Source organism: Dama dama, chromosome 8 (genome assembly GCF_033118175.1).
Source record: "Dama dama isolate Ldn47 chromosome 8, ASM3311817v1, whole genome shotgun sequence".
In the NCBI taxonomy this organism is placed as follows: domain Eukaryota; kingdom Metazoa; phylum Chordata; class Mammalia; order Artiodactyla; family Cervidae; genus Dama; species Dama dama.
The window spans coordinates 10164578-10178247 of record NC_083688.1 but is presented as its reverse complement, the minus strand read 5'-3'; positions in this window follow the sequence as shown (position 1 = coordinate 10178247).

Genomic DNA, 13670 nt, shown 5'->3' with positions numbered 1-13670 from the left:
CTGCAGCCTGCTTGGCTCTCTGTGTCCCCTTCCAAGTCTCTCTGTCTCTGCCTCTCTGCCTGCCTCTGTCTCTGTGTCCTTCCTTGTCCTTGCCAGGTGGGAGGAGGGGGCCCAGTGCTCAGGGAGCAGGTGTCGGCTCACTCAGGCAGCAGGGAGTGAAGTTGAGGAGGGCACAGAGCCAGGAGCTCCTGGACACAGAGCCACACTCCAGGACACAAACTCAGGGCACTTATAGGAACACACGATGACATACATGGAGAAGTAGGTTCTGGAGGACATACACACAAGTACACTGTTCAACACACAGCAGCGCCCCACCACACACAAAGGTGCCAAACACCGAGGGTCACGTGCAAAGAAATCACACGTACACACTGTGTGTGTATACTCATCTAGGCACACCCGGATATACAGTCACAGGCACATGGCATTCTTCCCGAGGAAAACCCAGGGCCATGGGCATACACACGGACATAAACACACACACACCCCTTAAGGAACATACAGGCACACAGGCACAAAGAGGACAGACACAACCACACGCTGAAACACAGATACACAAAGGCACAGACACACACTCAATTACGCTGGGGCAGTCACACTCAGAGCCACAGACAATCAGGAGTAAGAAGGCAAATGAGCACAGGCAGGCAAATACCCTCAAGGACAACCAGACACAGAGGAACAACAGGCGCGCTGAGGGACACACCCAGGCACAAGCAGATCATCCTCAGGTACACTCCCCCCGACCCCAGGGCTCTCTCTGGAGCACCTGGGGACACGCCCACAGGCGGCGGGCGCGGGCACCCGGCGGCCCAGCGCACCTGGCGCCCACGGCTCGCCCCCAGGTGCCCCCAGGCGCCCCGAGTGTGCGTGCCCGCGCGAGCGTGCCCGGCCCGCGCGCGCCGCCACCTGTGGGAGGAGAGGTGCGCGCTGCGCCCGGGGCGGCCTGGCCGGCGCGGCAAGGGGGAGGCGGTTGCCATGGCGCGACCGCATGCTAATGGAGCGGCCGCGGGCGCTGCCCCGGCCCGGCCCGCTCCCTCCGCCCGCTCCTTCCTCCCGCTCAGCCCGGCCCCGCGGCTAGGCCCGCGCACCCCACTCCGAGAGCCAACACACCCCGCCGGCCTGGGGCCTGGGGCGGTCGGGAGGCTCGGGGATGGGGGGGGGGCGCTGCGGGACCCCCAGAGGAGGCCCAGGCCGGGTGAAAGGCGGCGCGGGGCGAGGGCCTGGGGCGCTGCGGGGGCTGCCTGGCCTGGGCACGGGCACCAAACGAGCATTGGCAGCTGGGAGTGCAGGTGCTGTCTTGGAAACGGGGGGTCGGGGGGGGGGGCTGGCTAGGAGGGGGTGGCTATCCTGGGAGGGGGGGAAATAAAGGGGGGATTTAACCCTTTCGTTGCCAGAGGGTCCTCCAGCCAGTCTTCCCCAGGCTTGACGGGGAGGGGGAGGGGACTTGACCAATCGCTAATACGGTCTGCACCCCTCACTTTCCTTCTGCTTCCAGCATCTCTCCAGTTCTGGCGGGGGGCATCAGTTACCTTCCCTCCAGTCCTGCCCTTGTCTGACGGGTGAGGAGGGGGGAGCATGAAGGAGTGTGCTGAGGACTGGGGGCCAGCGGACAGCGGCACCAGAAGGGTTACACCTCCCCACACCTTAATCCCAGTCCCAGAGCCCCCCCTTTCACGCAGCCTTGACCCCCTACCCTCTCAGCCCCGCTGTTTTAATTGGCATGGAGGGGGCGTGGCCGTATCCCGGGGTGGGGGGAGCCGGCAGAGGGTTTGCAGGTAGAGGCAGTGGGAGGTGGGGGCTTAATAGAGGGGGGGAGCCAGGCGGTTGCCTAGCAACCCCACAGCTGTCTGTTGACCTAGAAGAAGCTGCGCTGTCTTGACACAGCTGGTGTTTACATGTAACCGAGGCTCTGGCTTACCGCTTGCTCGGAGGAAAGCTGAGGCAGTGCCCTGGTGGCAGCCTGGCCTCGGCTCCCGGCTGTGGTGGGCTCCGTGCCTGGGTCCTGCCTGCCCTCTTTCCTTCAGCTCCCACCTCAGTCCAGGGAGAGAGGGTGGGAGGGCAGATCTCAGAGCTGGAGGCACTGGGGCTGGGGGCTGATAGACACACACACACACACACACACACACACACACAGTCACAGCACGAAGCCCGAGGCCTTCAACACAGAAATGGTGGGAGACTGAGAAAGGACTGAGGGACAGGGGTGCCCAGTTTGTGCACAGATTTCAACCCCCACAGACAACTCCAGCATTTGCAGGAATGCATGGACACACAGACCCACAAAATCAAGCTGACAGCAGGCACACACGCCGGCACAGAGGTGCCCGTTGACAAAATGACATCCAGGCAGACACACACAGACACACGGAAACAGAGTCATCAGGTGGCGGACACCCCAACACACAGACACACTTGCGGACCTCTTGATACAGAGGACAAACAGGCACTGACCATCTGATAGAGACACACACTCCAACACGCCGCCACGCCGAATTCTCCGTGTGGTAACACCGGCCGCTATCACAGCACCACAGTTCATTCCAGCCTAGAGTTTGCAGGTCTGCATTATGAAAGAAACCCAGGCTCACATACAGAGGAACATTCATTCACACAGGGGAACATCCAGCTCCCCAAACTTCCATCGATTGCCCACAAGGTTTAAGGCAGGCCGTTGCTGACAGCACGGACATAGGCGAAGACACACCCAGGAACGTAACATGTGATGGGACACAGGTCCCTGAAGAACCACGGGCCCTGACATGTCCCGCCCGCACCCACACAAACACCCGCAGCACAAACACATGCCTGCCTGGGGTGTGAGCCGAGCTGAGGCTCCTCCCTGCCCACAGGCCCTGAGAAGAGCAGATGTGCCTTGGGGTCAGAGGGCCCTAGTGGCTCCAAGACCAGCTCCAGATGAACCCACACAGCCTGGGCTGTACCCTTGACCCTCGGCGCTAGGGAGGAAACAGCACCAGCTCGTTCCCCGGGAGCGCCCCCCCCACCAGGCTGAGGGGGAAAGATATAGCCCATCCCCAGAACCCCCGGTTGGAAGCTCTGTCCTCCCAAGTCCCTGCCTGGACTGACAGGGGAGACATGGTCCTGCCCACAGGAGCCCTGGTCAGATGGAGGCTGTATTTCCCTCCCAGGCACCTACAGACACAGAGACACACATACACCCCAGCATGTGGCAGCTCCCGGGAGGTTCTGGAGGGCTTCCTGACAGAGGTGAGCCTGGGGCCTGGTTTGGGAGCCCAAGAGGAAAGGAGAAGGGGGTGTGCTGAGGAGGGCCTCCTTATCTTACCCCACACCCGCCCCCTCGCCCAGCAGTTCCTCCTCCCCCCAGGGCCCAAGGGGCCTGCTGGGGCCCCACAGCCCCATCAGCCCAAGCAGTGAGCAGGAGGAGGAGAGAGGATATTTTTAGCTTCTCTGCCACTGACATTTCGCAGCAGGCGACCTGGGGTGAAGCTGAGTGAGTGCTGAAGGCTGGGAGAAGCCGCCAGCGCCTTCCCGCCCCCGTGCACATGTACACACAACTGTGCACGCACACAGCCACATTCCCCCAACACTCCCAACGCTCACCGAAGGGGCACAGCTCCAGGTACACAAGTTATGTGTGGATCTAGACACACACACACCTGTACACCCACTTGGTTCACAAGTCACTTCAGCCTCAAACTGCACACACCTGGACAACACCAAAATATACCTGTTCACACACTCAGATACACACACACACAATTCAGACATACAACACACTTCCCACGCTTAGCCCAGCATGCGCACATTTGCTCATCATTTAGTCAAGAAATAGGATCCAATGCCTACTGTGTGTTGAACACTATTCTAAACACAAAGGGTACCATGAAGAAAACAGACCAAAATTCCAGCCTCATAGAGTTTACATTCTGGTGGGGGAATGTTTGACCATAAATAAAAAATAGACAAAGTACCATTTCAAGAACCACACATTTAACCCAATCCCCCAAAATGTACAACCACATATGTGAACAGCTCCTTCACATTCACTGTCCCACAAATACACACAACTGCACACACCACCCTTAGTCAAGACTCACACACACCACTCCACCTTGTACCTCAAAACAATAACATATGTGTACACACCTGCACTCATATGCAATTATACACTTCACATATAAATACGCAATCAAACACAATATACACACACACAAATCCAGCCACACACACACACTGCACATAGCCATACAAGTACTTACTGCGTACACAGAATACAGCCTCCACAACAGCTTGTAAATGCAGGGCCACACAGCCTCCTTCACATACCCAGCACGCACACACACACACACACACACGCATACAACCTCAGGGTAAAATTCCTCTTCCTGCCTAGAGCAGACACACACATGTACACATTCCCACAATCCTCCCCCCACCCAGTGAAGTCCAAGCCTGTGTGCCTGTGTTCACAGGTGTACACACAGTGTCTTATCACGCTCACAATGTCACATACACACCTAACTCCCAAGCTCCAAAGAGGCCACACACCCAGGTTCACACCCACCCCGTTTTCTCTTAAGGTGAGTCTAGTCACTGCACATCACACTTGCCTCTGGAATTCTGCCCCCAAGATTTCAACCCTACTGACCCCAGGGTTTTGGGGGTTGAGTCCAGGCCATAGAGAAACCGAGCAAGGGACAGGACTCCCTCAGAGCTCAGACTCTGCCCTTGGTGCCCAGGCTGGAGGTGGAGCCAAGAGAATCTAAGCTTCTCAGATCTGCCACCAGGCTCCTCCCCGCCTCCCTCTCTTCCTCTTTTTTTTTTTTTTTTAATATTTTTTGACTGCACCAGCTCTTAGTTAGGGCATGTGGGATCTAGTTCCCTGACCAGGGATCGAACCCAGGACCCCTGCATTGGAAGAAGCATGGAGTCTTATCCAGTGGACCACCAGGGAAGTCCCCTTTATCTCTTCTTGAGTTCCTTTCCTTCTCTTTCTCCACCTCCCCATCCCACCACAACTTCCCCAGTAGCCCTTGGCCCAGAACCAAACTCTCCTTTTCTCTTCCAGGTTCTGCTGCCCCAGAGGGTATTGGCGCCCTTGTGATAAACAGACGGACTAACAAGCAGACAGACTCATCACTTGGGACAAAAACAAAAGCAAAAGCCAGAGGTCATTGTTGTATCCTGAAGAACTAGGAGGCAGAAGCAGCTCAGTGGGTCACGGGAAGGCTAGGATAGGATGGACTGGCCCCTGGGCCAGCGCGCACGAGGCAGAGCGGGAGCCCTGGGTTCCAGGTCTGACTCTGCTGTGTTACCCTGGATCAGCTGCTGCCCCTCTCTGGGTCGCTTTTCTGCTTCTAACAAAGAGAGAGCTGCAGTTGGTGATTTCTGAGGCAACCAAGATTCTCAAAGACACTGCAGCAGTTGTATAATGTAACAGGGAGGGGGCCCGGGAGCCTTGGGAGTCTGATTAGAGTAATAAAAGGCCCCTCCTTAGGGGCTGCCCCCACCCCTGCAGCCTCCTCCCCCTTCTAGGCCTGGGCTCTCCCCTGGGTTGAAGCACCTGAAGCCAACAGCACCCCCTGCCCCCCAGTACCTATAAACACATGTGCTCCTCTAAGCCTGGGCCACGTGTTTCGCCTTCTCTGGCCCTTCGGCTTTCCAGGCTTGTGTATTTAGGGGCTGACATTCGGGCTCTGTGCCGGTGAGCCGGTCTATGTGTGCACTGTCTGTCTGTCTGTCCAGCTGCCAGCAGCCTTCAGGCGCCAGGAGGAGAGGTGGGGGCAGGGAGGGAGGTAGCGTTGACAAGTTCCAATGTCTGGCTTTCCCTCCTGGAAACCCCGAGCTGGGGCTGGCCCCCCCTTCCCTTCCTGTCTCTCTCGCTCAAGCACGTCCCTTCTAAGAGCCCCTCTCTGCAGACACCCCCAGTGGAACCAAGCCCAGATCTGCTGCCAAGAAGGCCGACATTTCTTCGACTTGCCACGTTAAAGGGGCCTGCACAGGCACGCACTCAACCCCCCCCCCCCACGTCCTCCTCCTGCGCACATTCAGACGACCCGAAACACACAAAGACACGGTTGGACACAGCGGCCACCTGTGCACACAGGAGGTAGCACATGGAGCGCATCTGACCCCGGGCTCACAGACAAGTACAAACACAGCCATGTGCTCCCCCCCTACACTCAGCTTACCACAGACCCCGAAGCACGCCGTTTCCAGCACGCGGTGCTCACAGACACGCATAAGCACAGTCACACACAGGGCCTTGCCGAGCAGAGAAACAAGTGCAAACCCATAGCGTATTGTCTCCCTACACGGCACAGCCGCTGCTACCACCACGGCTGCTGCGGCCCCAGTGGAGGCAACCCCAGGAACACAACACCCGGGTCGCCTGTTCTCTGCACACACAGCCCAGCAATCAACAGTCACACACGGTCATCCTCTGCGTGACCAGAGATAACCACGCTTACAAAGCCTGCTGGGCACAGAGAGACACTCCGTGCCCACGCCCTGGACATTTGGGCCAGACTTCTCTGTTTCACTGTGTCGTCCCGGGACCTGCCTCAAATCCCAGTTGCAAGCATCCCTCCAGTGTGCACACACAGTCACCGTCCCCTGGGCACACACAGAGGAGCTCAGACTCACAGTATCATCGTTATCCTCTTGGACACGATGACAAATTCACAGGGGGCCAACACACCCAGACACGAGGTGAATACACAGACTCAGACACACATGCTGAGCCTTTTATGCACACACCAATTCCTTGTCACTAACAGTTGTTGTCTTGTTGTTTTCCCTCGTGCTTACACAAACAATGCAGTGGTTCCCCCCCCACCCCGGGTCTCACAAACCAGCAAAACTCAACACACACAGCATCGCCTGTGCACACTGAGGCAAACACAGACTCACACCAATCACCCCCAACATGCCCCCCCCGCCGCTTGCACACACAAGCATGCACGCACCCACGGAGAGGCCCAGCTGTCTGAAGCTCACACACAGAACACACCAGCCCCAGGCCCTCAGCCCCAGTCTCCTGGCCTCCCTTTCTTGGCTGATGAGGGTGGGGAAGGACTGGGAAGGTTGGGGGCTGGCTCAGCCCTTGTTCCCTCCCTCCGCCGGCTGGCTCGCTCCTTCCTGTCTGGCAGAGTCAGCCAGCCCAGCCGAGCTCCGGCAGCCCTGGCTGTTCTGGGCAAACTCTCTCAGCGGGCTGGTCTCGGCTGATGCCGTAGCAGCAGCAGCAGCAGGGGCGAGAAGGCTGCGGGCGGCTGCCAACGTGGCAGACGGCGGGCAGGGCGGCAGGAAGGAAGCTGGGCCCGTTCTGCGCCCACTCACTGGGGGAGACAAAAGCCAAGGGGGCTGGATGAGTAGGCAAGGCAGCTGGGCAGGGGGACTTCGTGCCCAGCCCGGGCTCTGGGCCCACATTGGCCCCAGACTCACTGGGTGACCTTGGAGAACTTGCTCCCCCTCTCTGATCCTGTTTCCTCCTCCTTCAGTGAGTGAACAGTCTGCTCTGGATGCTTCTTCCAGCTCCCAAACCTTGTATCCAATGCAGGGCAGAGAACTCAGGGGAGGGAGAGGTGGCTTCACTCAGTGGCCTCGGGCTAGTCCCTTCCCCTTTCAGACACTTAGCTTTTCAGTCCAGCAGTTAAAAATCCCTCCCCTCTGTACTGCTGTCACCGTTGACAGTACGTTTTCATTCTACAAAGGTAGCAGCATTTTCCAGATAAGAAAACTAAGGTTCAGGGAGGTCAAATGATGCACCCTGAGTATGGCAGGGCTGGGACAGCAGCTCAAGGCTTCTGATTTAGTCTCTAAAATCGATGTTGCCTCCTTTATCTTCCAGACATCCCACACCCCCCCACCCCAGCTGCCCCTCTGAGGCCCTCCCACCCATCGTCTTACCCTCCCAACGGGGCCCTGAGCACCTGGTTCTGCCCTGGGGAGTCAGGGTGCAAAGGCCAGACAGGCCTCCCACCAGCATTCCAGCTGCCAGTGGGAACACAGCTGTCAGCAGGGCCAAGAGAGCCAAAAGTCACCTCCCAAACAGGCCCACATAATTGGTACATTGTCAGCTCAGAGACAGAGCTGCTCTGGGCTCTTGGGCAAGCCCCGGTCCTCTCTGGGCCTTGGTTTCTTCATCTGGCTGCAGTGCATTGGACTAGATGATTTCCAAGGGCCCTCTCAGCTTGGAATGTTGCCTGGGGAGTGATGGAGGAGAAGAGTGGCTGGGGGCGGCAGCTGTGGCAAGGTCCAGGCAGCTGTGGGTGGGCCTCAGATATCTGACCCGAGGAATCTGGCCTCTGCCTCACCTGCTTGCTGGGGCCACAGCTGGGCCCTCCCACATCTTTGCAGGATGGCTGGGTGGACAGACAGATGGACAAACAAAGGTATGAAGGAGAGCGGTGGGGGAGGAAGGGGGAAGGAGACCCTCAAGCAGTGCTCCAGGGGCTGAGCACCCCCATGGAGGGAGGAGGACAAAAGGCAGAGGGAGCACCCCCCCAACCCTCCTGGCCTCCTTTGTTTACTCGACAAACTCCTGCTGCTCACTCTGCCCAACAGGGCAATCTGTGGGGAGGACAAAGGTGGGACACATGGTTACCTGAGTGGGGTGAATGCTGTGGAATCAGTCCTGGGGGCCGTGGAGGAGACACCCAGGTCAGCTGTGGGAGTGAAGAAAGGCCTCTAGGAGTTGGAGGATTCACAGGTATTGTGCTCAGCCTCCCAGGATACATCAGAGTAAGCCTGGAGACGTGTGCGCCTTTCTTTTTCTTTTTTTTTTTTAATTCTACCACTTTTTTGCTACCAACCCACCTCCCTCCACCCTCGTGCACACATGCTCAGTCATATAACCCCATGGACTGCAGCCCGCCAGGCTCCTCTGTCCATGGACTTTTCCAGGCAAGAATACTGGAGTAGGTTGCCATTTCCTTCTCCAACGTGTATGCCTTTCATTGTGAGTCTGTGTGGGGTGCAATTGGTATCCCATTTTACAGATGGGGAGGTCAATGCTCAGAGGTGGCAAGACGGAGCCAGGCCTTACATCCTGGCCTGCCTGACTGCAAAGCCAGAGTTGTTTTGCGTGTGTGTGTGTGTATGCGCGCGCTGTGCCACGTAGCCTCCCGAAGGAGTGAATTGCTAATGGTGGCATTTCAGATTTCAGATGTAGTGACAGCAAACTAGAGAAGAGGTTCTGGACAGATGGCTCCCAATCGGGTCCCTGCCTCGGGCTAGCAGAGCAGAGGCTTGTCAGGGCAGGCGAAGCGCCCCGTCCGTTCCTCTCCTGTGTGGGATGCAGGCCGGTCCCCCACACACACTCTCCCCACCATCCCCCTGCAGCCCTTTGGCCCTGCCTGGGTGACCTCCATGAGCTCAGCTTCCCAGCAGCTCGGCGGAGGAGTCAGCCAGGGCAGAGGCTGCCTCTGCCCTCCCTACTTGGCAGTGCCAAGAGAGGTGGGGCCGTGGAGGGCGGGGGGGGGGGATTGCCTCCCAGCCACCAGACCTCCAGTCCTGTCCCCCAACTCAGGCGCCCCTGGGGTGTGCTACGGCAGACCAGGCTGGGACAGGTGGTGCCGGGCTGGGGCACGCTGGTCAGGCCCGTCCCCGTTGCTGCAGCCTTGTTGAGCTGCCATTAACAAGTGGCCGGAGGTTGCCTTGTCTCCATGGAGACCAGACAGTCAGTGCGGCTCTGGGGTGAGGGCCGTGATTAGTGAGTGTCAGCTTTGCCAGCCCTGCTCTTCCCACCACCCGCCTGCCGCTGGGCTCAGAGACAACAGGCCTGGCCGGGGGTGGGGAAGGACGGGGAGGGGGCTCTGGGGCCCCCACAGGCATGGGGGCTTCCAAGCCTGGCCCTAGGTACTGTCTTTGTCTCAATTCCTCCCCCCTCCCTCCCCAATCCATCTTCCACACAGCCCCCAGGGCGAGTTTCCTAAAACACAAGCTGAATCCTGACACTGCCTCCCTTAAGAACTTTCCATGGCTCTCCATTCCTTGGAGGCCAAGAGTCAAATTCCTTATCATGGCATTCAAGGCCTGCCTTCCTTCTTTCCTTCACTTATTCCTACCAAAAAAAAAAAAAAAAAGCTTGTTTTGAGCACCTACTGTGTTTCAGGAAGCCTGCCAGGTACACACGTGGTCCATGCAACAAGGTGACAGAGGAACTTCCCATCTATTGAGAAAGACGTACTACAAACAAAATCCAAATCAATAGATACCTGACGACCACTCTGCAGAGGGCAAGAAGGGCATGGAGCGGGTATGCGGGTAGAGTAATCTATAGGGAGGCCAGCCTGCCTAGGCGGACTCACAGTGGCCTCTCTGAGGAGGCACCATTTTGACCAAGTCACAGACATTGATGGGGACCCAGCAGTGGGGAGACAGCGGGGGGAGGGCATTCCAGGGTGCAGCCAGCCCCCAGGGCCCCATCTCCTATCCTGGCCCCCCTCTTCCCCTACCTACTTCTGATCCCACCCATGTTTCCTCTCCTGGTGAAAGGCAGCAGGCTATCAGAGGGAGAAACCTCTGAGTTATCGCCAACTCTTTCTTTTTCACCCTGTGCTCACTTCTCATCAATCGTGCGTCTTGTCAATGCCTCTCGCTCCTCTCTGCACTGCAGGCCCCATCATTTTCACTTGACTCTCACACCTGCCCCCTAACGGGCTTGTCCCTTCACTCACGGGTTCCGTCTTTCCTCTGCTCAGGGTTGAGCGCCCTCTATGTGCTGGGCCTGGTGGTCCCTGAGCAGGTGATCGCTCCACCAGAGTTCAGTCACAAGTCCCCAAGAGGAGGAGGAAGACCTAATCTAGGCCTGGCCAGGGGTTGCCCAGGAGGGCTTCCAGGAGGAAGCGTGGCTAGACAGAGACCAGAGGGAGGACAAGGATTAGCTGGCGAAGGGAGAGGGGAAGACATTCCATGCAGAGGAGAGGGTGCCCCTGGGGGCAAGTGGGAAGGAAGAGGTCAGGGCCTGATCTGCAGGCTGCTGGGGGAGCCCCTGGGAGACTTTAACCCCCAGGGCATAAGCTCAGATCCGCTCCCCAACATCTAGTCTCTCCCCTTCCGGTTCATGCTCCATCCACACTACAGTTAGAATCATCTTCCTAAAATAGGCACAATCATGTCCCTTCCCAGCTCTTAAAGGCCTGCTCTGTCCCCGGCCTTTTAAAGTCCAAACTCGGGCAGCAAGACACTGGAGGCCCTTGAAACCGCCTTTCCAGCTTCATTTCCAATCACTCCTCCCAGCTGACTCTGCCCAGCCACACCCAAACAGGTCATATCCTCCTGGTCTCTGGGGACTTGTCCCTGGAGTGCCTTCCCCCACTTCTCCAGGTGAAGTCATCCTTCAGAGCCCAACTCGGATGTCCCCACCTCCAAGAAGCCTCTCCTGATTCCTGTTGCCCAACAAAAATAGATTTCTCCTCTCCGCCCCCCCGTTCCACTTAATTACAGACAGCTAATAGTCATCGGATGCTTCTTTCTCTATGCTAAAGTGAAAGTCACTCAGTGGTGTCCGATTCCGACTCTTTGTGACCCCAGGAAGTATACAGTCCATGAAATTCTCCAGGTCAGAATACTGGAGTGGGGAGCCATTCCCTTCTCCAGGGGATCTTCCCAACCTAGGGGTTGAACCCAGGTCTCCCGAACTGCAGGAGGACTCTTTACCAGCTGAGCCACCAGGGAAGTCCCTCTATATGTAAGCATTTCATGTTCATGATATTATTTCATCCTCATGGATACCTTAAAAGAAAATATCTTATCATCATCTCCATCTTACATACATGAAACTGAGGTTTGGAAAAGGTAGGTGACTGGCCCCCTTTCTAAAGGTAATAAGAGAGAGAGAGAGCTGAGGCTCAAACCCAGGAAGCTGGGGGCCACAGTTCAGTGCTTACTCCTTAGTCCACCTTGCCCTAGTAAGGTTTCTAGCCATGTCTCTGTCTTCCCTTGGAGACTAGCAGCACTCAGAGGGCAATGTCCAAGTCTGATTCATCCAGGGTCCCCAGGGCCAAGCATATGGCTCTACGTATGGAAGGGGTGTGCAAATGTCTGTAGACGGAATAAATGACTTCAGTCAGAAAGCTACTACTGGGTCTTCCCTGGTGGTCCAGTGGTTAAGAACTACCTTGCAATGCAGTGGACCTGGGTTTGATCCCTAGTGGGGGAACTTAGATACCACATGCTGTGGGATGTGCCACATCTAGAGATTGGCCACTACTAAAGAGTCCCCTGTGTGGCAATGAAAGATCCCAGGTGCTGCAACTAAGACCCAACACAGCCAAAAAAAAAAAAAAAGAATGCTACTAGAGGGCGGTGAGCGGGCTCACAAGGCGGGTTTCTGAGGGTAAATCAAACTGTTCTATCCTGAGTGGATCTGGTCATCATCCTGGGACCACACCATGCCCAGTCTAAATCTGGCCCCTGGTCCAGCCCCAACAAGAGTCTGCTGGTGACCTTGGGATTCCTATCCTTTGGCTGGCAGCCCCTTTGGGATCTGACAGATCCAGCTTTGAATCTCAGCTGTGCCCCTAGATATAGCTCTGTGACCCCCAGGTAAGAGGGGTCTTACCTCTCTGAGCCTCGGTTTCTTCATCTTCAAAATGGGCTCAATAGTGCCTGCTTTTCAGGGCTGTTGTGAAGAAAATGGATAGCAGCGATTCTTACTATTTCCCAAGGGACTACTACAGGCTTTGCCATTTCTTCTTAATTAGTTTGATCTTTAGGCCCAGGCAACCAGGGAGGTAGGAACCCCCACATTTCAGAGGGTCTACTTTCAGCCTCCTCTACTGGCTCCTTCCCTCACCGAATGAAGAGTCAGAGAGAGGTCAAGAGGCCATGCCTACCTGAAGCCCACCTCCATCCCCTCTAGACCACCTCTGGATACCCAGATCCTAGAAGCCCTTGAACTAGGTCCCAGAACCTGAATGGCCCTAGCCTAGACCCAACCCCACTGCCAGGGTAGATTCCTAGGCCTTTGAGCTGGCCACGGAGCAGCTGATTGCTGGGGACCGATGACCAGAGCTTGAACAGGCTGATGTGGAGGCAGGGAGGGGATGTGAGAGAGAGGCGTCCAGTGCACTCGTCTTAGGGGTCAGCTCGTCCTGACTGATATTCACATATGACCTGAAAGGCAGGCATTATCAGCACCATTTTAGAGATAAAGAAACTGAGGCTTGGACTAGAGGAGCGACTGCAAAGTCTGTTCGTTTTGCTGCCTCAGAGGTGGCAGTGATTTATATTTAAATGCTTTATACCCACTGCCTCACTTAATCCTCACAACAACCCTATGCTTTAAGTAATAGAATCATTCCACCTTACAGATGAGGAAGCCGAGGCACGGAAAGGTTAAGGGATTTGCCTCAGGTCACACAGCCCACAAGCGGCAGAGCTGGGAGCTGAACCCTGGCAGTCAAGCTCTTAACTCTAGGCTCTGCTGCCTACTACCATTTGCAGAGGTAGAATTCAGTGCCTTAACGTGGCTCCTGATCACTCTGCCTCAGCCATCTGTCTGAGGAATGGGCTTCATTGAAGATGCTCTGAGTGCCCCCTGGTTGTAAAGCCAGGAAGAGGCAGAAATGAGATCCAAGCTGAAGGGAGGGCCCTGTGGAAGGAGATGGACTCTGCTTCTCATGCAGCTCCAGGATAGCTGGGCAGGGCCCTGGGGACGGCTCCAAGAGACACCCCTCTAG